Below are 25,883 nucleotides of genomic sequence, written 5' to 3'. Positions count from 1 at the left end.
CTGCTTTAGCTTTGGTGGCATCTTCATGATTAGTAAAACAGAATAAAACAAAAATATTGATGATACTTAGGTTATCATTCTAACTCCCAGCATTACTATTGAACCCTAGTTCTACATGAAAAATTTCCCCTCCTATATAACCTGTGCAGTTTTTCAGATGGGAATTCTGGGGTATGTTTAAAGGCCCTAAAATGAGAGTTAAGATGAGGCAATAACAGCTGGTGATAAAGTGGCAGCATATGCTTTCTTAGGTGCCATTTTCCTAATGTTTTATGTTGAGAGATCCAAAATGAAATTGGAAGCAGTCGAGATGATAATGGCCCCAAAAGTGGGTAGCAATTTTAATGTATTCCTCTTCAGAATTATTGGTTAAACCATTTCCAGAAAAAAAAAAAAAAAAAGAAAAGAAAAGAAAAGCTGGAAGATGGAAAAGATGGATTTGAAAGTAAAATAAAAGGACCTGACTTTTCATAGGTGGAGGAAGGAGGATGGGAAAGTAGATCAAAATAGTGCTTACTTTCAGTTCCTTTATATGAAGCTTTAAGCACAGTTTGATTTGCATTTTCTAGGTCAAGGTGAAGCCCAGATATTGAGTGTTGCTAGTTGGACTTGGTTGCCCCTATGGATTTTCAGGGAAAGGAAGATCACTGTACAGGCTGGTTGTAGCAGTATAAAGAGTAGAAGGTTTCAGAGTGAGGCAGATTATAACAAAAAACAGTGTTATCTAATAGAATTCAAAGAACAAAGAGATCAGGTAGTTCAGTTAATCACCTTGGAAATAGTTTCACTTTGTAATACAAAATACAATATTATATAAGCAAGTTTAAAACAATGATGAAAAAATTAGCACTTCCTCTGCAATTACTACTGTTACAGTCATAATGCAAACGAATGCCAGTCTGCATTAGTATTCTCAAAAAGCCTAGCCTTGTAGTTTTGAACTTTCGTTTCTATTAAAATTTCCCCTTTGTAGCTGGAATTTTTCTTTTCTTTTCTTTCTTTTTTTTTTTTTTTGCAGGGTAGAGGGTGGTGGTGGGTGGTGTGCAGCCTGACTTGTGTGACGAATCTACATTGGATCTGTTTCAGTCCACTCCCAAACATTCTAGGCACTGAGGCAGCTCCATGGTTTTTTTAGAGAACTCATCTCTCACTCAGTAGTAACCCATGCTAACAGTTACAATTGATAATGCAATCATCTGTTACAATAATTACTGCTGCTTTTCTCCTAATCTCATGTGAAAGAGGTAAGACACCCCTTCTGTTATACACCCAACAGGATTATTGATGCTGTCACTCGTGACCATTAGAGAAGAAAGCATTGGGTTATTACATATCCCTATGACTAATTGCCACTTAGTGACTACAGAACAGTTAAATTCCTACCAAGACTCTGAAGCCCGGGCATAGTACCTCTGGGGAATGGGGGAGTTTGCAGTTTCCTTCACTGCTGGTGTGAGTGGAGGGCACTTCTCTCTTGTATGGGAGTCTCTCCGGAACAGGGGATAATGGATAAGTGAGAGTTTGTTTCTTTCCTCGGGCATTTGTACCCATTTGTTTCATCTCCTTAGGCCACTCTCTTAAGGCTTTCTCTTGCGTTTTATTTTCTAGTCTTTGTTGTTGAGATGAAAAATACAGTTGTTTTGACCTGACTTGTGTCTAAGATTACTCAGAATTGTTAAGCACCTTGAAAGATCGTTTCATTTTGTTCAACATCTTTTTTCGGGGGGAGGGGTGGGTGCTTGGGAACTGCTTCAGAGATTTACAAGTTTGTAATTTACTAAAAATTTCAAAACTGTCTGCTTTGTAAATAAGTGGCCTTAAAGGAAGACCTGTTAATGAAAAAGATACCTGTTTTGGTTGTGTTTCTGAGAAGGAGTGATTATATTAGATTTTAAGATTCTGTTCACCTAAGATCTGATTAAGGCATAACCAGAAATTGGCCGTCTGGAAAGCACTATTAATGGATCCAGAAATGTCATTGTCATCTTGATCATATAATAGAATTTGCATTGAAGAAAAATATGGTGGGCTGAGTAGAATTCAAAGTCTATGAAAAAGTCAGAGTTCCTTAATTTTATTCTTTCTTTGGGCCAGTTTATTGTACATACCATTTTTAATTACTATTTTTCCCCTTTCCCATTTCCCTCTTTCAAAATTTACATATGATAGACTGCTTTTCAATATGTTTTGAAATATAAATTGAATGATTACCTAAAAATATCAATCCAGGTTTTATTATTATGACTTGTTGCCTTTGTAAAGTTTTTGCCTTTCTTTAGTATGATTCGAATTATGTTACGAAGAGGAAAAAACCTGTTTCTAAATGTATGTGTGTCACACACACACACATACAGGATTGCATAGTGTATACGCGCACACACACACACACACACACACATATATATGAGTAAAGAAAAGATCTGACAGGATGCTCACATATTGATGGACATTTGGGTTTTTTCCAGTTGTGGGTTATTACAAATAAAGCTGCTAGTGAACATTTGTACGCAAGTGATATGATTTGGCTGTGTCCCCACCCGAAATCTCATCTTGAATTGTAATCCCCCTGGTTCCTGTGGTCCCCATAATCCCCGTATGTCAGGGCAGAGACCAGGTGGAGGTGGTTGAATCATGGGGGTGGTTCCCCCATGCTGTTCTCATGACAGTGAGTGGGTTCTCACGAGATCTGATGGTTTTGTGGGTGTCTGGTGGTTCCTCCTGCATTCATTCTCCCTCCTGCCGCCTGGTGAAGAAGGTGCCTTGCTTCCCCTTAACCTTCTGCCGTGAATGTAAGTTTCCTGAGGCCTCTCCAGCCATACTGAATTGTGAGTCAATTAAACCTCTTTCCTTTATAAATTACCCGCTCTTGGGCAGTTCTTGACAGCAGTGTGAAAATGGACTAATATAATAAGCCTTTGTGTGGATATATGTTTTCATTTCTCTTGAGTAAATAATTAGGAGTGGAAAAGCCGAATGGCATGGTGTGTGTATGAAAATGATTTTCCAAAGTGTTTGTGCCATTTTGTACTCTGATCGGCAATATATGACATTTACAATTGTTCTGTACCCTTGTGAGCATTCAGTATTGGCTGTCTTAAATTTTAGTCATCCTAGTAATGGGCGGGTGTGTAGTAGTATATAGTATCTTGTTGTGGTTTTTTAGTAGTTCCCTGTTCATTGTTTTAATACTAGACTTTGGTTTGTAATGTAATTCTTCTGACATGTTTTTAATCTTTGTTGCTTCTTGCCTGCCTGCCTTCCTTTCTTTCTCCCTCGCTCCCTTTCTTCCTTCCTATCAGGCTGTGCACTTATCCATGTATGCTTTCTTTTTGTTATTACCCATCTTCAGCTGAAGGCCATTTTATCTATTACAACTGTTTACTCAAGTATTGAATGGTGAGGAGACAGAGAGTGAGTTGGGCCAACATCATCATTAATTCAGGCATTTTATCTCAGAATATTTTCTCACGTAATTAATTTGATCCTGTTCTATGGTGTGTCTCCATTTAGGAGTCTCTTTATTAGGCTGGAGATAGTGGCTCACACCTGTAATCCTAGTACTTTGGGAGTCCAGGGTAGGAGGATCACTTGGCCAGAAGTTTGATACCAGCCTAGGCAACATAGTGAGAGTCTATCTTTCTCTATGAGATAGACTTTAAAAAAAATTAGCCAGGTGTGGTGGCGCATGCTTGTAGCCCCAGTTACTTGGGAGGCTGAAGTGGGAGGATCATTTGAGCCCAGGAGGTTAAGGCTGCAGTGAGCTAGTTATGGCACCGCTGTACTCCAACCTGGGTGACAGAGCAAGACCCTGTCTCAAAAACAAAAACAAAACAAGACAAAAAACAATTGAGGTTTTTCCCTGCCCTGGGAGAAAAGCAAAAAATTAGACGGAAAGAGTATGTTCTCTACTCTTTAAAAGAAAAAGCTAAATGAATACATGCCAAAAAAAAAAAAAAAAGGTTTAGTCTGTTTTGTTTTTGTATCCTCATTCAATTTGGTTCAATTTTTACTTCATTTGAAATTATTCCTCATAACTTGTAGATGAGATGGCCTTCTAGTTAGGCTGAATATTGAGCCCGTTCTTTTTTGAGTTATTTTTATTTTGGTTGGCTTTAGGAGGAAAGTCGAATAAAAACGCCTCTCTTCTGTTAACTTCAATCAAAAGTCTTACTTGATGTTTCTTAGAGTCTTTTGATTATGCCCATCCCCCTTTCAATAAACTGTTAGTGGCTCTAATGCATCAAGTCTGACTCCTTGGTTTTCTAGAATTTAAAAAACTCCAGCCTCATTGTCAGCTGAAGAATGACGAGGTTCGTAACTTTGGAAAGGAGAGCTTTATTTTTCGTAAAGGGTTGCAGCCTGCAGGGTAGCCATTCTGACAGACTGGGAAGCATAGCCTTCGTTGGAGACCAGAAACAAACACTTGGGGGGTAAGAAGAATAAGACAGGGATTCATGCTGAAGGAGGTGGAGGAATATTCGTGGAGGAGTCATGCGTATTTAGGTAGGGAGAAACATGCGCATGCACAGCAGAGCCTCATCCCTCTCCAGGGGACCCGTGGTTTTTAACTATGGCAGCATTAGCATGATCCAGGGTGGAGTTTTCAGATCTCTGACTTCAAAAGGTGAAGCAGAAGACACAGAACCCCTCCCTGCACATCCTCCATGGACTGGCCAGAACCCCTCTGTGGTCTATGGTCTCTTATCAGAAGGAATGCTGGTCGGTTATTTGGTTAAAAACCACAAAAAGGAGGGGCGATTTCAGGAGGTTGATTGACATCAGAGGTGGAGTGGGCTTTCCAAAGGGCTGGTTTCTGTTTAATCCTTACGGAGGAAATCCTAATGGCGGTTATGGAGGGAGGGGACATCATGAGGCACGTCTGACCTCCTGTCTGGTCATGGTTGGAATTGAATTTTCAAGGATTTCTGCTGTCCCCTTGGCTAACAGCGGATCTGTTCAGTAGGTTGGGGGGGCTTAGGATTTCATTTTTATTTTTCACTATATCTATACAACGTAATTTTTTAACCACTTTCCAGTACTCTCTTTTATACTCAAATACTCTAATCTGTACTTTTTCCCCCTTTAACTGTTTTCTTCTCCTCATGCTAAGGCTCATTGGAGCTTCTAAGCCCACTTCTGTATTTCTCATAGTCTACATCTCCAGACACGTCTTCTCAAGCTTTAAGACTCAGCTCAGTATTACTGCCTCAAAGATGCCTTCCCTGTCTAATCTGATCTGAAGTGGTCCTCCTTTTCTGGAAATTTCTCCATCACTTATGTGCTGAATGTAACATTTAATTATACATATGGTCTTGTGGTGTTTGTTGTGCTTGTTTGTTTGTTTGTTTGTTTTAGCATTATCTCCCCCAACTGGACTACTCAGAGAACTACTAGAGAACGTGGACCAGATCATTCCTTTTTCTGTAAATCCTGCAGTACCTAATGTGGAACCGGACATATAATAAATGCTTAATGAACAACTAATAGTTAATTAGTCATGTGAACATATGAGTTTTAGCCAGTGTGTTTACGCTTATCTTTTTCTTTTTTTTTTTTTTTTTGATATGGAGTCTTATTCTGTTGCCAGGCTGGAGTGTAGTGGTGTGATCTTGGCTCACTGCAGCCTCCTCCTCCTGGGTTCAAGCGATTCTTCTGCCTCAGCCTCCTGAGTAGCTGGAACTACAGGCACATGCCACCATGCCCAGCTAATTTTTGTATTTTTAGTAGAGATGGGGTTTCACCTTTGGCCAGGACGGTCTTGATCTCTTGACTTCGTGATCCACCTGCCTCGGCCTCCCAAAGTGCTGGGATTACAGGTGTGAGCCACCGCGCCCGGCCTACACTTGTCATCTTTATCATCTGGTTTCACAGTTTTCCATCTGGAGCTTTTTAGAGTCGTGTATGATTTGCCTCAGTACTAATAATGCCAAGTCACATATTTTCATCCCCTTGGGGTGTGTGTGTGTGTGTGTGAGAGAGAAACAGTTAAGAGCCAGAGACTCTGGCTCTGAGATATTTCCTTTTCAGAGTCTGCATATTTCAGGTGTAAAATATAATAGAATTGGTAGAGGGCACAGGAAAGAGATAGTTTCCAGTATTTTACTTATTTAATAATTCTTAGAGACAGGGTTTCACTCTGTCACTTAGGATGGAGTACAGTGGCACGATCATGGCTCACTGCAGCCTTGACCTTCTGGGCTCAAGTGATCCTCCTGCCTCAGCCTCTTAGGTAGCTCCTAAGTAGCCATGTGCTGTCATACCCAGCTAATTTTTTAATTTTTTTGTAGAGATGGGGTCTCACTATGTTGCCCAGGCTGGTCTCGAACTCCTGGGCCTAAGCAGTTCTCCCACCTCAGCCTCCAAAAGTGTTGGGATTACAGATGTGAGTCACTGTATCTAGCCAGTTCCCAGTATTGTAGAGCATGGTGACTTTTAAGAATTGTAGCTATTATCCCTTTTGATTATTTGTTTAGAGCAAATACCATGATGCTTTATTGAAAAAAAACTTTGGCATACCGGAAATACTTCCTAAGTATAGAGTGCTTGTGTATATAATGCTTTTCAGGTTTTGTGGTAGTAGTGGGTGTGAGTATGCCCTGAGAAAAAGGAGAATAGAAGTGAAAGACCTGATTATACTTATTTATAAATGAATCATAGACTTACAACATTTGTAGAGCTGAGAGATATCTTGGAAATCATATAATCCAACTTCTTCATTTTTAAGGTTTGGGAATATAAACGACCAGTGTGGTTGACTTACATAAGGTCACAGTAGTAGTAAGGAATAGAACAGTACTGTGAATAGGCTGAAATAATCAATTTATATTATTTCTGGATTTTCTGACCCAGTTTGAGGAGAGTATTATTATGTTTGAGAAACTCACATATTCTTTAAAAATAATTTTTAAAAAGCCTTTCAAAAGACCTTTCATATGCTAAAATATTGGACAACATGCTTAGAATATAGTTAAGAGGTGACAGTACCATGTAGTGGACATGTAGTTAAGAAATCTAGGTCCTCATTCCAGCTCTGGTACTTACAACCTTGGAAAAAGTCATACAGAATGAAGAAAGTCAGTTTGTATTATTCAAAATGAGTGGATTAGGTGAGATTCTCTCTGAGGACCCTTTTAGTTCAAAAATTCTGTGTAAAAGTGAAGCAGTCATAAACCATTGAAACTTGACGTGATCAAAGCTTTATGACATCAGAGCAGAGACATATATGTAGTATCTCTCCAAAGCATATCAGCAGCTCAACATTTAGAATTTCATATCTTGATTTCATACCATACCTACTCATTAGGCACTGTTAATGCTTTCCAGATACTTTCTATTTCTTAGGCTTAATTTGGATGCTTTTTGTTTGTTTGGAGCTTGGTACAGGAATATGAATACCAGGAATAGATATATATGAAGCAATAAACTTATTATTTGATCCTCTTTTGGCTCTTCCAAATGAATAGTTCACACATGTGGTAGATGTGTTGGTGTATTAAAGAACGAAGAAAGCCTGAGGTTTGCTTAAATTTGTAGCATCTTTTACTGAAAGGTACTATAACTGCTCTGTGGGCTAGTTTTGTTGAATTGGTATGTTTTGCCTGATCAATTTCCCTTATTTGACATTCTGGAAATTCTGTAAAAAGGCAAATCCAGAGTTTCTTAGCCAGCCTTATTGTAATTCAACGAAAGTGTCCTGTAAGAGCAGTAAACAAGAAGACTATCTGGACACACTTCAGTGTCGTTATACCTTGTCTCCTATCACTGATGCTGGTATATGGTTACTCTTATTTGCTGATTGCAGTGGTCTCCAAGTTATCAATCTGTCACCAGCCTAAGCTCAGACCATGTTTGCAGTGAAGCTTCCCCAGCCTTTCTCCAGAGGACAAACGGTCAGCCCCAAGGAACCATTTACAATCCATAGATAGAAAGTGCTCATGGAAGATTGTGTAGCAAGGGCAATGTGAAGCCAGTAGTGTGGCAATACTTTCTTTGCTGGGATGAGGTAAATCAGTGATAGGAGATAATATATATAAGGCTTATAGCTTAGAGTCTGACTCATTTATAAGTGTTCACTAAACATGTTCTTATTCTGCTTTACAATTTGCCTTTAGACTTATAACCCTCAAGCAATCATGTGTTTTGTTAAGGCTTGGGAAATCTAGAATATTTGACTTAGTGTAGAGTTTTGATATAGTGTCCTTTCTTCTGTTGTTTAACTTAAAGAAGAGCTTACATGTTTTGTGACTTCAGTATTCCTCATTTTGGGGCTTAGCAATTTAGGGGCATGATTTATATTAAAGACCTTCATATCTAGAAATAATTTATACTCCTCATGGTGTGGGAGTATAGGGGTATGAATTGTGAAAAACTGAGTCTCCTTTCTGAAATTTATATGCTGTTTTAGGTCGAAAACACAAGAAGTCAAGAATACTAGATGAAAATGTTATCCTTTAAAGTTAAAGGGCTCAATATTTTTTATTGCAAATGGTGTTCTAACTTTTTTATTTATATCATGTATTTATTTAACTAAATAGTTGATTTTGGGTGATTGTACAAACTGCATTATTGTCTTGTGAATTTCTTTTGTCTTGCAAATTAATTTGAATAAAATAATTTTTTGTTTTATCCTTCGTATTTCCAGGGTTAAAAATTACTGTGATCTTTATTAAAAGTGCGTTCAATTTAGTTTAAAAAGATTGTTTTAATGTAAAATGTTTAGTACTTTTTTCCCAAAAGAGAATGTCACAATTTAGAAGCAGTCCAGAGTTTGTATTTAAAGGACTGTTTATAAGAAAACTATATGGAAAAAGTTGTCTGAATTGCAACATTTTATTATTTTGATGTTTGAAATATTTAAAAAATTCTTTTGTTGTCATAAAGTCATAATTGGGATAAGAATATTTATGACCACTATTATCACTCACCTTTGTTTTAGAAGTTCTAACCAATGTATTTGTCTCAGAAAAATAAATCAGGAAGATATAGAAATCACTATTATTTATAAATGATATGATTGACTACTTTTAAAAAAGTTAATAAAAATTAAGTAAAAGGGGCCGGGCGTCGTGGCTCACGCCTGTAATCCCAGCACTTCGGGAGGCTGAGGCGGGCACATCACGAGGTCAGGAGATCGAGACCATCCTGGCTAACATGGTGAAACCCCGTTTCTACTTAAAATACAAAAATTAACTGAGTGTGGTAGCACATGCCTGTAATCCCAGCTACTTGGGAGGTTGAGGCAGGGGAATCTCTTGAACCTGGGAGGCAGAGGTTGCAGTGAGTCGAGATGGCGCCACTGCACTCCAGCCTGGTGACAGAGAGAGACTCCGTCTCAAAAACCAAACCAAACCAAACCAAACCAAACCAAAACAAAACAAAACAAAACAAAAACAAGTAAAAGGTTTTGTGGTCAATCCTAGAAAGAATCAAATGAATACAGATTAAACCAAAACCCGAGATTTGTTTTTACCTTTCAGGTGGACAATATCTCATATAATAAGTACACACTTATTGTTTATTGTACATAAAGTATTATATTAACTCATTTAATTCTAATAATAACCCTTTCAGGTAGGTAGGTACAATGATACATTTCCCATTTAACAGAAATCTGCAGAAAAGTTGAGTAGCCTTCCAGAGGTCATACAGCTAGTGCATGGCAGAGCTGAGATTTGAACTCACCTATAAAATTCTAGTTCTAGAACCTATATTTTATGCACCAAACTGCCTCCAAAGATGGATAACATTCAGTGTTGGTGAAGGTATTTGCAAGAAAATAGCTACCTTCTCTGCACTGCAAATATGGGAATGCTTATCATGCGTCTTTGTCAAAAGGCATTTGGTTACACTCATCAATAGCTTAGGGTACAGCTATTTCACTTCTAAGAAATAATCCTAAGGAAATAATCAGGCAAGTGTGCAATAATGAATGTGAGGGTGTGTTTACAGCATGGTTTATAACAATAATCTAAATGACCATCTTGAGGGAATTGTGTAACCAAATTATAGTATACATCATACAGTGGAATGTTAAATAGCTATTAAAAAGGATGATATAATTTCATATTTATTAATATGAATGCCCACTTTACATTTTGTGTAAAAACAAAGCAAACTACAAAAGAGTTTTGCTCTATAGTATCATTTCACCTTATCTATACATCAAAGTGGCTATACATTAAAGTAACTATACATGTATTTATACATGTATAAATCTGCTGAGGCGGACGGATCGCTTGAGGTCAGGAGTTTGAGATCAGCTTGGCCAATATGGTGGAACCCTGTTTCTACTAAAAATACAAAAATTAGCCATAAATTGCTTGAACCCGGGAGGCAGTGAGCTGAGATCATGCAGCTGCACTCCAACCTGGGCAACAGAGCGAGTCTCTGTCTCAAAAACAAACAAACAAACAAACAAACAAACAAACAAACCCCATAGAAGTATTTCTTTTTTTCTGTTCCCCCAACTCTTATTATTTTGTGGTAAAATTAGGCTGACAATTTTCAGTTTGGTTTTTTGCCTTCTGAATGTGAGGCAGTCTTACATGGAGCTTTTCATGAAGCTCCACGTCACAATTTTGTTTTTGAAGTTTCAACTTTCAAGGTTATATTGATTCTCTATCCCCAAACTGCTCCAGTAATCTAGGTGTGCTGTCATTAGGTGGGGCTAGTGAGCTTTGGACGTTCTAAACTGCAGGTCCCACCCTCGTTTGCCTGAGCTTCCTGGTCATGAAACATGACTTTTAGGTAATATAATTTATAAGAAAATAGAACTCTGCTAAAGTAACTAAATATAAGTTATCACTGAATGTTAAAGCAGATGATATTTTAAACTGCATTTAAAATCAACAAATGTCATTATTAATCAGGAATCTTTTGTCAGACAGTCGGAATTTTTCTCTGAGATTCTCTGTGTGGATCCTAATTACAATACTCTTCTTTTTAAGTGTTAGGAAGAGCTTCCTAAAGCTTGTGCTCCACAGCACACCCCATCCTGGGTTCGGTCTTAGCTGGTATTGAAGGGCTTTGATGCAGTTCATTTTCTACTCAGACTTTTAGTTCACATGCTTAAAACTAATTTAGTTGGCTGCGTTCTTTCAAAGTCTTCTTTAGAAGTAATTGTATGACACATTTTAGCATCACCCCAGTCCAAGACCCTAAACTGATATGATGTAAAAGAAGAAAGAGTCGCTACTGATTTATTGCAGAGAACCCAAACTCTTGGTGATAGAGATCTTGAAATTCTGTGTCCTTAAAGAGGAATGAAGCCTACCCCTTCTTTCTTATGTGAGTGGATTAATTTGCTTGCATGGTCTCTGTAGGCAGAACAAATATAAAGGTCTTGCTGAATTGCCTAAACATATTCCTTAGAACAGAACTGCTATAAAAAACAAATCAGGCCGGGCGCGGTGGCTCAAGCCTGTAATCCCAGCACTTTGGGAGGCCAAGACGGGCGGATCACGAGGTCAGGAGATTGAGACCATCCTGGCTAACACGGTGAAACTCCGTCTCTACTAAAATACAAAAAAAATTAGCTGGGCGTGGTGGCGGGCGCCTGTAGTCCCAGCTACTTGGGAGGCTGAGCCAGGAGAATGGCGTGAACCCGGGAGGCGGAGCTTGCAGTGAGCTAAGATCCGGCCACTGCACTCCAGCATGGGTGACAGAGCGAGACTCCGTCTCAAAAAAAAAAAAAAAAAAAAAAAAAGCAAATCAGAAAATAAGCTTTTTAAAAAAATTTGTCAGAGGCCACAATTTCATCATGGAGTCTCACTGGTTCTTATGGATGGGGTTTAGTCTCATTTTTTGTATTCCCAGCCCTGTCATTGATTTGCCCAAATTAGAGGATTATCTTATTGGGCAGTCTCCCATTGATAAGCCCTGCTCTGGAAATATACCAGGCTACATTTATTGGGCCCATGTTTTTTTTATTTGGCGCTTTGGGGTCAGTCACTCATTTGATCATGCGTAGAAAAATCCCAAAATTGTTTTCTGAGGAAGATTTTACCCAGAAATGATCCCTCTACCACCCTCTGTGCAGGAGAGGAGTAGTCTTTTGTGCAGGGGCACATGTTGGTCAGCTTCCTTCATGTTCAGAAAAGGATGAAGCCCTTTCAAAGTGGCTTTGCACTGAATCACATGTCAGATGTTCAAGGTCAGATTTATATTAGTGGATATTACCTTGAACTTTCTGCTGCCAGTTCTTACAAGAAACTCATTATAAAGAATTGCTTGAAAAATAGGAAGCCCAGACATGGCTTTAAGAGTTAAAATTTAAGTCTAAATTTTACCCTTGAATTAAGTTGGGAGTATGATTGTTTATGCAGCACCATTCTAGTGAGCCACACATGTTAATTTTGTAAAACAGCCACATTGAAAACAGGTGAAATTAATTTTAATCGTATATATTATTTAACTCAATGTATCTAAAACACTACCATTTGTAATCTTGTAAAAACTTGTGATCAATATAAAACTTATTGATGAGATATTTTAATTTTTTGTGCTAATTCTTTAAAATCTGGTGTGCATTTTATACTTGCAGCATATCTCATTTTAGACTAGCCACATTTCAAATGATCAATAGCCACATGTAGCTAGGAGCTCCTGTAATGGACAACACAGTGCTGGACCATTCCTGAGCTATGTATGCTTGTTCCTGAATTGGGTTTATTTGTGTTAGGCTAATGAGATACCATAAAAATGGTAATATAACACTGTAGTATTTGACGTAGATAGAAGAATGGAGACTAATACTTCATACACCATGAAGACCAATTGGAGAAAGTTCTCTCAGATCTCATCACCAGGAAATCATTTCTTATTTATGTACTTATTGAGACAATGTCTTGCTCTGTCGCCCAAGCTGGAGTGCAGTGGTGTGATCTGGGCTCACTGCAACCTCCGCCTGCTGCGTTGAAGGGATCCTCCCACCTCAGCCTCCCAAGTAGCTGGGATTTTAAGTATGCGCCACCATGCCTGGCTAATTTTTATGTTTTTGGTAGAGACGGGGTTTCACCATGTTGGCCAAGCTGGCCTCAAACTCTTGACCTCAGTGATCCTCCCGCTTTGGCCTCCCAAAGTGGTGAGATTACAGGCATGAGCCACTGCGCCCAGCCACCAGGAAGTCGTTTCTGTTTATCTTATGGATGGGGAATAAGTCTGTGATTCTTGTAACTCTTTGGATGTCAGAAAGCTCAGAGATAAATTAATGGCCTGTTTCTAGTATCTGAGCAGAGGAGAAAAGCAGGAGTTCTGGGTATAAACTTTACCCCATATTTCTTACGCTTGCTTTCCTTTTTGACAACTTTCAGCTTGTTGAATGTAATACTGCAGTGTTTCATGCCTTTTAATTAATAAATAAAATAATGTTATTTCAATTTTCACAATGTTTAAATAATTATGTCTGTCTAAATTTTATGGGAAATACAATTTAAAGATTCTTAGAAAGACAAATCTCTTGGTTGACTTTTGGTTCATTTTAAATTTGTTTAACAAATTAGGATATACTTGGAGAGAGAGTGTCAGTTATTTGGTCTAACTTGGGACTACATATAGATAATACCTGGTGATTTCTTATGTCAGCAATTCTTGAATTTCATCTTTTATCAGCATCAAATGGGGAACATGTTAAAAACTTGATATTTGGGCTGGGCGTGGTGGCTCACGTCTGTATTCCCAGCACTTTGGGAGGCCAAGGCGGGTGGATCACCTGAGGTCAGGAGTTGGAGACGAGCCTGACCAACATGGTAAAGCCCTGTCTCTATTAAATGCAAAAAATTACCAAGGTGTAATCCCAGCTACTTGGGAGGCTGAGGCAGGAGAATCACTTGAACCTGGGAGGTGGAGGTTGCAGTGAGCCGAGATTGTGCCATTGTACTCCAGCCTGGGCAACAAGAGAGAAACTCCATCTCAAAAAAACAAACAAATGAAAACAAACAAACAAACAAAAAAACAAACCTGATATTTGGGCTGTATCTGACAGGTGGCTTATGATCAGTAGATCTGGAGTCTAGACAACGGTGGTTGAACATGTTCTCTGCTGTTACATTCCTGGTAGCTGCCTCTTCCATCTTTCTTCTTCCTCTCATCTCCAGAAAAAATGTTGTAACCCCACAATCCTTTTCCGTCTTTCTTTCCCGGCCACTCTCTGGCTAAGCCCCATGCTTTTATCAGTCAACTCAGATTCTTTCCCTTCTGCTTCACCTATTATCTTGGTTTTGCGTGGGATGTATCCATTGTATTACTGAAGTTCTTTACATCTATGACAGAAACCCAGCCTAAACTCTGCAACGCGAAAAGAGAAAAGTTTTGGATGCAGAGGGATGGGCTTTGTCTCAGGCACACTGGGTTAAGGTTGTAGGGATGCCCACAGCTTTCTCTCTGGTTCTCAGCATAGCAGACCTCCAAGGCCCGCATACTTATAGCAAGCGGGGGGAGGGACAACTGTAGGCAGAGAAAATGCATATAAGAAGAGGAGACAAGGAGTGCTAATATTTATGATTCCAAGTCTCTTCTTTATTCCTGTTTCCCATGCATTATGGCAGAAAAATCACACCATTGCAAAGGGTGGGTTCTTGTCTTATCTTTCTATAAATTAAAAAAATGGATTAAAGAGGTAATGGATAAGTGTGTGGTGTTTGAAAAGTTTTTTCCTAATTACAACCAGTTAAAACTGTTTTGCATTTTAATGATATTTTAATTCATTTGAAATTATTATTTAAGGCCATGGTATTTTTACATTTTAGTAGTGCAGCATTCTTAGCAAAAATAATTTATTTATAAACTGATGGATTTATTTCTTTGAATAGATTTTAATCTATTAATGAAAATGCAGCTTCTTTTAGTTTATTGAATTTACGAGCAGGAATCCAATTTCTATAAATATAATGAGTTAAAATAATTTGACTCACTAAAACAAATGAAATCTTTCAGCATCCATAGAAAGAAATTGGCAGTTTTACTTATGGTCATATAGTACTATTTTGTAAGGATTATCTAATTATCTATTCTGCAGAAATCATTCCATCAGACTTCAAGCCTTGCTTCATTTATACGGTCTCATTTGTTCCATTTTTAGTGAATAGTTACAGTGTTTCTACCCCTGCACTAGATATATTGCTAAACTAGTGAGGTGGAACAGAGGTGGGGAAGACCACGGACCATATAACTCATAGTTCCGAGGTCAGCTGGAGAGCTGTATAGTATGTCCCAAGGATTAGTTCTGTGCATCAATGCACTGGAGTGGGAGGAAGCTGGTACTGTAGCCCAGCAAAATTCCCAGACTTGGCACCACACTTTCTTCCTTTTTCCGCGTATCTTTAGGCTAAGAGACCATCACTGTCTTCCTTTTGAACACATAACCAGGTGCCATGGACACACCCCATGGCGTGAGGTGGAAGTGGAAGGTAGAACTTCACATCTCAACTTACTGTAGGATTCCCGTGTACAAATGTTCACATGCTTGATTTACTTTGACTCAAGGAGCCATCCAAATACTTATTATTTTTTTCCCCCAAAAAATGGATAGGTGAGAGAGTAAGGGCAAAAAGGATGTGATTTTTATTGAGCTGCTACTCTGGAAGGGCTCTCACCACCAGAGCCACTCCTTTGGGCCTCTTTAATTATGCCTGCACATCAACGAGTTGTCAGGGTCCATAGAGACTGTCTTGAGAGGGGGAAATTGCTACTTCTCAACAACGTGATGGGCTTCTAAAGTTGACTTAAATCTGTGGCTCACAATAAATAAATACATAATTGCTTTCTATATCTGCAAAGTTAACCGTAGGTGAACCACAAGTGTGAGTGAGAAAGCGTGGAGACAGCAGAGCCAGTCGGGCAGTTCTGCTTTGGCAGTGCGAGGCTGCTTGGCTCCTGTTGATGGCACTGACTAAAACCTGTAAACGGTTGATTACATCTTTCTCCCCAAATTTTGTGGATAAACCTGGGTTCCATTGATATAGCTTTCATAACCCATTTGTAACCCAGAAGCCATAGGAGGCGTAGCATATTGGAATAAAATCCGACTTTAAAGACCTCAGAGTAGGTCTCAGCTGTGTCACCCACTAGCTTGGTGCCCCAGTCTGGAAATCAAATCTAGGATTAAGAGCTGCATGATAACATGGGAGTGAGGGATGGGAGCGGAGGATAGACAGGAGTTACCAGGAAAGCAGGCCTCTTAAAGTGAATCTATTTACATTGATTGGGAAGTCAAATTGCAGAGTAAATAGGGAGACAAAGGACTTGATCTTGACAAAAGTTCAAATGATGGGAATCAGTTTATCTTATCTTAGACTAACATTTAGATTATAATCACAAATATGGCCTAATCATTAGAAGGAACAAATGACAAATGAAGTGTTGAAACTTTTTCATTTGTTTGTTTTTGAGATGAAGTCTCCCTCTGTTGCCCAGGATGGAGTGCAGTGGTGCAATCTCTGTTCACCACAGCCTCTGCCTCCTTGGTTCAAGTGATTCTCCTGTCTCAGCCTCCCAAGTAGCTGGGACTACAGGTGCGCGCCACCACGCCAGGTTAGTTTTTTTTTGTATTTTTGGTAGAGATCAGGTTTCACCGTGTTGGCCAGGCTTGTCTCGAAGTCCTGACCTCGTGATCTGCCTGCCTTAGCCTCCCAAAGTGCTGGGATTACAGGCATGAGCCACCGCGCCCGGCCCAAAGTATTGAAACTTTTAGAGAGTTGGGGTAATTCATTTTTTTCAATAAAATGGTATGATAGCACTTTATGATATTTGACTTTCTCACCACAATCATAAAGAAAGTCATATTGCAAAACCTGTTTCAAGCCTCTGTTAACTTTCCCATGGCTTCTCTCTAATCCTAAGAGAGTCAAATTATCCTTAATTTTTTCTCCTTAAGTTATCAATTGTTCTGACTTTGCCAGATCCTTCTTACTCAGTGGTTTTGCATGTGACTTTAAAATCACTTTGACTTTTATGAATTCCTGAATCTTTTACCAGTTCATGTAATTTCTCTTTGCTATCAGTTTATTGTTGGAACATCTAATATTCAGTGAGAGACTAGCAGAAATGGGGTTGACAGGGTTGACTCTCTCATTGCATGGGAGCAATGGTTGAATGGGGACTGATTTTACTTCCTCAGTTCATCGTTGTGTGATACTTTTTGCTTTCATTGTCAGCCCCTTAATAGAGTGGAGCTGGGCCATAGACACTTAGGTAATAACAATCTCTTTGTTAAAAAAAAAAATTTGGAAAATACAGTGCTCTGTAGGTAGTGCTTTTGGAAAAGATTCCAAGCATTTTTTTATCCCAGTATTTGAAGTAAAATTAAACTTGGTATCAACAAGCTGGATCGTGACACTGAAGAGAACGAATTCCTTATTCACATGTTGCGTATTCATTTAGTTTTTTGGTTCTTCCAGATGAGTCTCTGCCCTCATTGGGGATCTCATAAATTGAGTAGTTTATTATTATTTTGAATTCATTCTTTTTCTAGTCTTATAACTGTAAGTTCCTTCAGAAGGAATTTGTTCCATTTGTTTGTTCTAGTGAAAGAACAGTACCTCATACTGAATAGGCATTGGATAACTATTATTTGTGTGAAAAACCAGGTAGGTTTGACACTCTTGTTTGTGACTTATATATGCCTTTTCTTCCTAATGTGGTTCTTCCTTCTTGTTTGATTCCATCCCTTCTTGCTTTTTTCTGCTTTGATGCACCTTTTGTTGATTTCTGTAGTAATGATAAGCATCAGTTGATAACCTCAGACTTTGAAATTTAACCTGTGTGTTTGCAACATCCGCTTACAACCATTGCATTCTGCCAGTGAAATGACTTCAATTAAAGATCTTACTGTGGTGCCAAAGATTTTGTAAAATTAACGATAATTGATTAATTAAGTGAAACATTGTTCCAGGTGCTCTACCAAGAAAACCATGTGGGTCCAGCTGCCAACTTAGAGGTGATGTCTGTCCGTCATTTCTTACTCCTCATGAAGCATACATTCTAGGTGGAGGAGATGCAATAAACAGGTGAATAAGTCATACTATATGTTACAGTATGAAAAGTGCTGCAGGAGAAAAATAAAGCAGGAAAAGGGAGTAGGTAGTGTTGGAGGAGTTGAAATTTATCATAGGGTGGTCAGGGAAGGTCCCTCTAGAGGCTGCCATTTGGTAAAACCATGAAAGAAGTAACAAAGTGAGCCGTGTGCATATTGAAGAGAAGAGCAGAGGAAATAGCATATACAAAGGCCCTGTGGTAGAGAGTGGCTGGAACATTCTAGGAGCAGCAGTGGGACTGGAGTGGTATGAACATGGAAGGTAGTAGCAAAAGATGAGGTCAGAGAGGACTAGCAGCCGGATCATGTGGGACTTTCTAGACTGCTGTAAAGGTTTTGGCTTTTTCTCTGCGTGAGATAGGGGTTATTGGAGGATTTTTGGTGGAGAACAAAATAATCGAACATTTGAACAGGGTCACTCTGGCTTTCATATTGAGAACATACAAAAAGAAATCCAGAATGGAAGAGGGGAAGGAGGCTATTCATTCAGAGGAGAGATGACCATGGCTTGGATAGAGTGAAGGTAGTGAAAGCTAACTCCTATCCATCTTTACTTTTTAGTTGTACTGTATGGCTTAGAATGCACGCCATATTTTTTAGTTGTACTCTAGTATGGCCTAAAATGCATGCCATATTTCATGGCCCCTTCATATCTTTCAATGTCCGGCTCAAATTTTCTCATGAGACTTTTCTTTACTTCAGCCCCTGCTGATCATGCCCCATAATGAGCTTTCTTACTGCCTTTTGCACTTACACATTGCAGCACAGAAGGCAGTTGCTTTGCTTCTTTGTTGACACTTGGATAGACTATGACTTCATGTATGTTTACTGAAAAATAGGTTGGAATTATTAAAAGGTAGTGAAAACATATGAAGTTTTGGCCTTCATTTTCCTAATCTGGCATGACATTTAAAAATGATTCTTGAAATGAAGTTTTGTTCTTCTTAATTGACTAACATTTTAAAAGTACAGGTTAATGTAAAAAACTGATACCTCTGCCAATAAATATTGTTTCAGTGGGGGCTCATCACAATCTATCCTGTATTGAGATAAATGAGTAAGAGATGTTGCCCTCTTTTTTCCCTTATTTGCCACTCTATATTCTTCTCTCGTTGCATATTTAAGGGTCTGTGATATTGGCACTGGTGTTTTGTTAGTGTTTTCTTTCTTTTATTTTTGTCCAGCATTCATTTTTTATTCATCTAGTAACAGCAAACCTTCGTTTTCACTAATTTAATTCTTTTTGAGGCATCACTTCTCCCCAGCTGCCTTCAGTTTTGGTAGAATTGCCCATTCAGATGCCGTCTCCTCTCTCTGTGGGTCCCTAGGCTCCTGTCTCCCAGCAGTCAGTTCTGAGCAACATCATGGAGAAAGGACGGATGTTTAGGTGGATTGATCCTGGTGGCTACTGTTACCCAAGAGCATCTTTGGTTCATTATTTTTCCTTTATTTTGATTCTGTGGGCTACCTAGTATCTTTCTAGTAAATTTCCTTTCTGTTTCAGTTTATCAGAGGGGGCTTCTGTTCCTTGGAACTAAGGAGCCCTCGAACATAACCATTTATTGTAATAAATAAATAATAAATAAATAGTAGGAACCATCCTTTCATATCAGAGTTCTATTTTAAATAACATTATTATATATCTTATTTGTAGCAAAATTCAAAAATTGAATATCAAGAGGTAAAAACAATTGTAATCCCACTATCTATAACTTGAAAAAGTATACCCTTTTTCTATGTGTGTTATTAACACAATTTAATTATATTGTATATGTAACAGTATTTGATAATACTTAACCTTATAGCATGAACAAATTCTCATGTCAAATCTTAAAAATATGTTTTTAATGGCTTCATAATAGTCTGTAAGGTAGACATGCCATAATGTAAATACTTCTCCATTGTTGGACATTTGTTTTGTTTTTAATTTGTTCTCTATTTTGAATAAGGTTGTGGTGATCATCTTTTTATAACTCTTTGCCGGCATCTCTGCTTCTTTCCTTAGGGCAGAGCCCTGGAAATGAATCACTGGGCCTAAGGGTGTGAGCATACGTAAAGTTCCGGACAGCTTTGTAAAACCATCCTCTCAGCAACGTATGAGTGTTGTATCTCACTACATTTTCACTTGAGTACTATTGTTTTTCAAAGTTGATATTTTAGTGGGCAACAATTATAGCTCCTTTTTAAAAGTGTGTTTTGATATATACTTATTGTTTCAATTTTTTTGTAAAATATCTACTCATGCCTTCAAAGAAGGTTTTAATTAAATAATTGAATTAAAAATCCCACTGAGTTTAAATAACTAAAAAGAGTTAAATATTAATGATTTTCTCTTTTTAATCTAGTTGCATATTTAATGATTTAAAGCTAACCCAACATCTTGAAAGCATTCTTGAACTCAGTCTTTAAAATTAACAGTTTTTTGGAACTTAAAATTATTTCTATTTGTGTACATTCCTTTTCCAAATTTACATTTGGGCAATTTTTATGTTGTGGATTATAACATATTCTTTAGTAAAATTTTGGGGAAAACAGGCTTTTCCTAAAGGGCAGCAGGCTGGAGGATAAATTGCATTTTCTGATACTTTTTCACTTGGAAAGAGAAAGTGAGGTGCAGCTCCAGTTACCCCAGGTTCTCTGTTAAGTTCTCATTTCCTAGCAGGTTGTGTAGAAGGACATTTTCTGGTTTTCCTAATCATTTTATTAGCATACTCTTGCAGAGTAAGATAAGCATGAAGTTATGATTGTCTATGATAAACACGGAGTTTATCTGAATGCTCATTTATACTGAATGACTGTAAAGGCTCTCTCTTGCTACACACAGGGGAAATCCACTGGGGAGGGAGTTTGGTGGAAGATTTGGTGATGTCTTTGTTCATCTCAGATGCCAACTGGCCTTTCTGGGGATGGGTTACTGCTTTCTTTTCCTATAGTTCTCACATCTCTATTTACTGCAGGCTAGTTATATCTTGACTATAAATATAGTTTTTCACCCTTTGTTTTCCTTATTTAAATAGTAAAAAAAAATTAAAAATCACTTGGAGTTTGAAGCATAGTATAGTTGAACGGGTGTGTGTGTGCGTGTGTGTGTGTGTGTGTGTTGTATGTGTGTCTTTTGGAATTTGAAGGGTTAAACAAGTTTGTCTTTTATTATTGTTGGTTTTATTTATCAGTGCCAACTCTAGGAAGTTAGATCCTAGGATGCATTTCTTAAATTCTATAAAAATCCTCTGACAAAGTTTTTCAGTACCTGCCCTTCAGGTGAGGTTTAGTAACTTGACATTCACCTCCAGATTCTTTAGCAAAACTATTTTAAATAAAAAACACTTGCTTAATGTATTTGTCATCTGCTACTGTCTATATCTTCTGAACAAAATTTGCTGGTTTTGGAATTGAAGTTGTATGCTGTGGCATTTGGTGATTTGCTTAGTAATTAAATCTCTCTTGACCTCTTGAAGAAAAATGATTTTGTTTTCAGTTGTTTGAAACAGATGTCTTTTATCTAGGAGAGCAGCAGAGTGCAGACCTAATCCTGTTTAGAAGGAGGATTTTTAAGATTTTTTAAGGAGTGCTCCATCATGTTACATTGTGCCCACTGGGCATGGGACATACAGCTGCAGCACAGACTCACCCTGGGAGGGACGGGTTATCTAAGGAGCTTTAAAGGACCAGCTTTCTACTTAAGCCGTATAGTGAATATTAACCTGTTTCCCTTGCCGTCGGCTTCATTTTCTAAAGCTTTTCAAAAGAATGTGGATAATTTTCTGAAGAAAATGTGTCTTTCTTATTGCAGAAGGCAATAAGAAATGTGAAATCAAGAAGCAAATTGAGAGTTCTTAGGTTTCAGTATTAGAAAATGTGCAGCAGCTGTTCTCTGTTACTGGGTAACACTGATTTTCCCATATGAGAATATTGCATTGGATAAGGTAGTTAAAACTCAAATTTTAGGTATAAAGTTTAGAGTGCTTTGATTTTTTCATTTTTATGTGACTTTGCAAATTAATTTTTGCACAGTGCTTATTTACAATCAAAACATGAACTCTAAAAACTATATTACATTTCCTATAAGGGAAAACTTAAGGTTTCCAAAGCAATTAGATAATAGTCCCTTGTTGTAATCTAAGTAAAATCATTGATTTATTTCCTTTCCAGTTGTCCTCAGTTATGTAAAGTAAAACATCTGAATGAGGTTTTTAAATCCTGAAATAAGACTTTTAGAGATACATTGGTATAGTCAATTTAATTAATACTAAAGCTGTTATTGAACAGAGACTTGCATTTGAGTATTTGTTTTATCCCCGGCCTCATAATAACTGACAATTTGGACCCACCCTCGTAAGGGTTATATTTACTTGGATATATTGCATTTACTTCCATCTCACCTGAGATGATTTTGATTTTCTCAGCCCTGTCAATGTTTCTGGGATTCTGTTTACCACTTAGATTGAAAATCCAGAATTTAGTCCTAATTTCACCCTCACTTTTATCCCCTATATTCAATCTGTCATCATGTCTATGGCTTCTTCCTTTGAAACATTCCTGATTGATATTTCCTTTTCATGTCACTAAAATCCATCTTCTGCAAACAGCGCTGGGTTCTGTGACTGATCAGCTTCTCACTGGTTTCCCCACCTCTGTTTTCTTCCTGTTATCATCAGCCGGTTATAATCTGCATAAACTTTCAGATTACGTTTCCTCAGACTTCCCTTTCCTATTTTCGCCTCTCTTCTCAAGACCCTGGAATGGCTCCCCACTCACTATTCTTGGTTAGGTTCCAACAGGACTACTTCAAGTTCTGTGGCCAAGTTTCTTAAATTCTTGTCTCCTCTTTCTTATATCTTACACTGTCCAGTTGCTGGCTTGTGGGCGGTGGGCTCTGCAATTCTTTTCTAAGGGAGTTGTTTGGAAGTTGTCATTACTTTTTAATACAGAAACAGTTCTATAAAAGCTACGGTTGAGTTCTTAAGCTATAACTCAAGGCCTGTATAACCTAACGTGGCTGATTTCTGAGCCCTGGAAGCCAGGAGCCATGTGGAATAGGTGGAGGCAGGGGAAGAATGGATGTTTTCTTCTTCTTTTCTAAGTACAGGGTCATCCAGACTAGGCAGAACTTCTAGTGGTTTTTAATATGAAAGGTTGGTCTTCAGCATTTGTTTTCTGTTCACTGCCTTCCAAATCCTGGTGTTCCTCTCCCCAGGCTCTTAGAAATAAGTAGTTACCCTAGATTAAATAATGCATTAATTAATTCGGTAGTTATAATGTTTGCCTACTAAAATAACCATGGCTACTTTCTATTGAACACTTTCACCCACAGTATTTCAGTCCTTACAATAACCTTGCATGGTACATTAAAATTACTTCTATTTAATAGATAAATACATTAAGGCAGGGTGAAGTTTAAATATATGTAGCTATTGATTTATGTACTGACTTACAAATAACCTGTATATATTTGAAAATCACTTAGGAAAAGTTTGTATCATATATGAGAGTTTGTTAAAGGAATATGTAGAAAACCTCCATCCCTTCCCCACTTCATCTCCTCCCCTGACACACAGTGCACCTCTGGGACACTGTTCTGCTTTTGAAGACTATACAGCTTCAGGGTAGAAGAAAAGAAGCAAAAAGAGATATAAAGAGTTTCTGGCCGGGCGCGGTGGCTCAAGCCTGTAATCCCAGCACTTTGGGAGGCCGAGGCGGGTGGATCACGAGGTCAGGAGATCGAGACTATCCTGGCTAACATGGTGAAACCCCGTCTCTACTAAAAATACAAAAAACTAGCCGGGCGTGGTGGCGGGCGCCTGTAGTCTCAGCTACTTGGGAGGCTGAGGCGGGAGAATGGCGTGAACCCGGGAGGCGGAGCTTGCAGTGAGCCGAGATCACGCCACTGCACTCCAGCCTGGGAGACACAGCGAGACTCCGTCTCAAAAAAAAAAAAAAAAAAAAAAAGAGTTTCTGAGACTTGTCAACCTCCCCATCCTCAAATCTATCCGGAGAAAACCCTCTACCCCCTGGGCTGGATGTCTGCATATAACAGGATTGAATAATGATTCCTATTAGAGATTTGGCTCAAAAAGCATCTTTGTGCTAAAGTGTAATAAAAAAAACCCTTGGAAGGATTAAGGAATCCTCGGTTGTTAACACATTATTGTCAGCTAGTTCAATGACATCTTCCTCTTAGCTACCTTCAGGGCCTTTCTGATTGCATAGAGTTGAAAAGGAAGTGGGGGTACCTCCATGGTTTAGATCTGTACTGCCCAGTCCAGTATGTGGCTGTGGAGCACATGAGCTGTGGTCAGTTTGAACTGAAATGTGCTTTAAGTGTAAAATTCACACTGGATTTAAAAGCCTTAGCATTTAAAAAAAGAAATAAAAAAATTAGTAACTGTTTATATTAATGTTGAAACAGTAAGTTTGGATATAGTGAGTTAAATAAAATGTTATTAAAATTTTCATCTGTTTTATGTTTTTAAAATGTGATTACTAGAAAATTTTAAATTACACCCATGGGTTGTGTTATATTTCAGTTGGACAGTGCTGGTTTGGACTAATTCTCCATCTGTCCTATGTCTTGCAGCTTTTGTTCAGCCTAGTAGCCATGCTCCGTACTATGTCTCCTCTCTTTCATTCTCTCCTCTTTACTGGCCCTTTTCTCTCAGTTTTTATTCATTCAGCAAATATTTCCTGTTTTCTTAGTTCCTATGCTGGTATTAGGAACATGCAGAATCTCTTCCATCCTAAAAACAAAACAAGGCCGGGCATAGTGGCTCACGCCTGTAATCCCAGCACTTTGGGAGGCCGAGGCGGGCGGATCACGAGGTCCGGAGATCAAGGCCATCTTGGTTAACACGGTGAAACCCCGTCTCTACTAAAAATATAAAAACTTAGCCAGGCATGGTGGCGGGTGTCTGTAGTCCCAGCTACTGGGGAGGCTGAGGCAGGAGAATGGCGTGAACCCGGGAGGCAGAGTTTGCAGCGAGCCAAGATGCACTACTGCACTCCAGCCTGGGACTCCATCTTAAAAAACAAAACAAAACAAAAAACACAAAACAAAACAAAACATGAAAGCAAACAAACCCAACTCTGTCTCAATCCATGTTGCCCTCCCCACATGCCTCCTTCTCTTCGCCATCTAGCCTTTTGAGGAAGAGCCTGGATTCTTTACTCCACTTTTACCACTCCATGCTAACTCTTTTGGCCACCAATTTTCCCCACTCCTCAGTTCTTCCCTGCAGCATTGGACACTGTCCTTGGAGTCTCTCCTTCCTTGACTTTGAAATTCTCTCTCTCTCTTTCATTTTTCTCTCTCCCGCTTTAACTTTGTTTTTAAGCGTGTGACTGACTCATCAGATTTGTGACACTGGGTGGACCTAACCTCATGGAGCCTCAGTATCTTCTGTGTCACGTTGGGGCTTGCATTCGTCAGTGGGCACTGTGGTGACCCACCCCCTCCAAGGCTGGTGCTTTTTATTTTTTGAGACAGAGTCTCACTCTGTTGCCTAGTCTGGAGTGCAGTGGTGTGATCTCGGCTCACTGCAACCCCTACCTCCCTGGTTCAAGCGATTCTCGTGCCTCAGCCTTCCGAGTAGCAGGGATTACAGGCATGTTCCACCATGCCCAGCTAATTTTTGTATTTTAGTAGAGACAGAGTTTTACCATGTTGGCCAGGCTGGTCTTGAACTCCTGACGTCAGGTGATCTGACTGCCTCAGCCTCCCAAAGTGTTGGGATTACAGGTGTGAGCCACTGCATCTGGCTGGTGCGTGGTTTCTTTTGCAGAATTCTCATCATCTTCACCAGGTTCTGTGGAAACTCTACGTTTGTTTTTTTCTTCCCTCCCTCCCAGTACTCTCCCT

At 38.8% G+C, this 25,883-nt stretch overlaps 1 protein-coding gene across 6 annotated transcripts in view; it reads left to right on the top strand.

The window, feature by feature from the left end:
* The window catches only part of HECW2 (HECT, C2 and WW domain containing E3 ubiquitin protein ligase 2), a 390,676-nt gene that overhangs the window by 123,221 nt on the left and 241,572 nt on the right, over window positions 1-25,883 (top strand). The window contains exon 1 of one of the 6 annotated variants that reach the window (XM_031651429.1): window positions 16,650-18,002. The exons of the other annotated variants lie outside the window; for them this stretch is intronic. The gene's annotated coding sequence lies outside the window, so the exon portion shown is untranslated. Of the gene's footprint in view, window positions 1-16,649; window positions 18,003-25,883 lie in introns of those variants that run through there. 6 annotated transcript variants of the gene reach the window in all.

This window comes from Papio anubis, chromosome 10 (genome assembly GCF_008728515.1).
Source record: "Papio anubis isolate 15944 chromosome 10, Panubis1.0, whole genome shotgun sequence".
In the NCBI taxonomy this organism is placed as follows: domain Eukaryota; kingdom Metazoa; phylum Chordata; class Mammalia; order Primates; family Cercopithecidae; genus Papio; species Papio anubis.
Note: the sequence above shows the minus strand (reverse complement) of the source record. Positions and strands in the feature narration are given on the sequence as shown.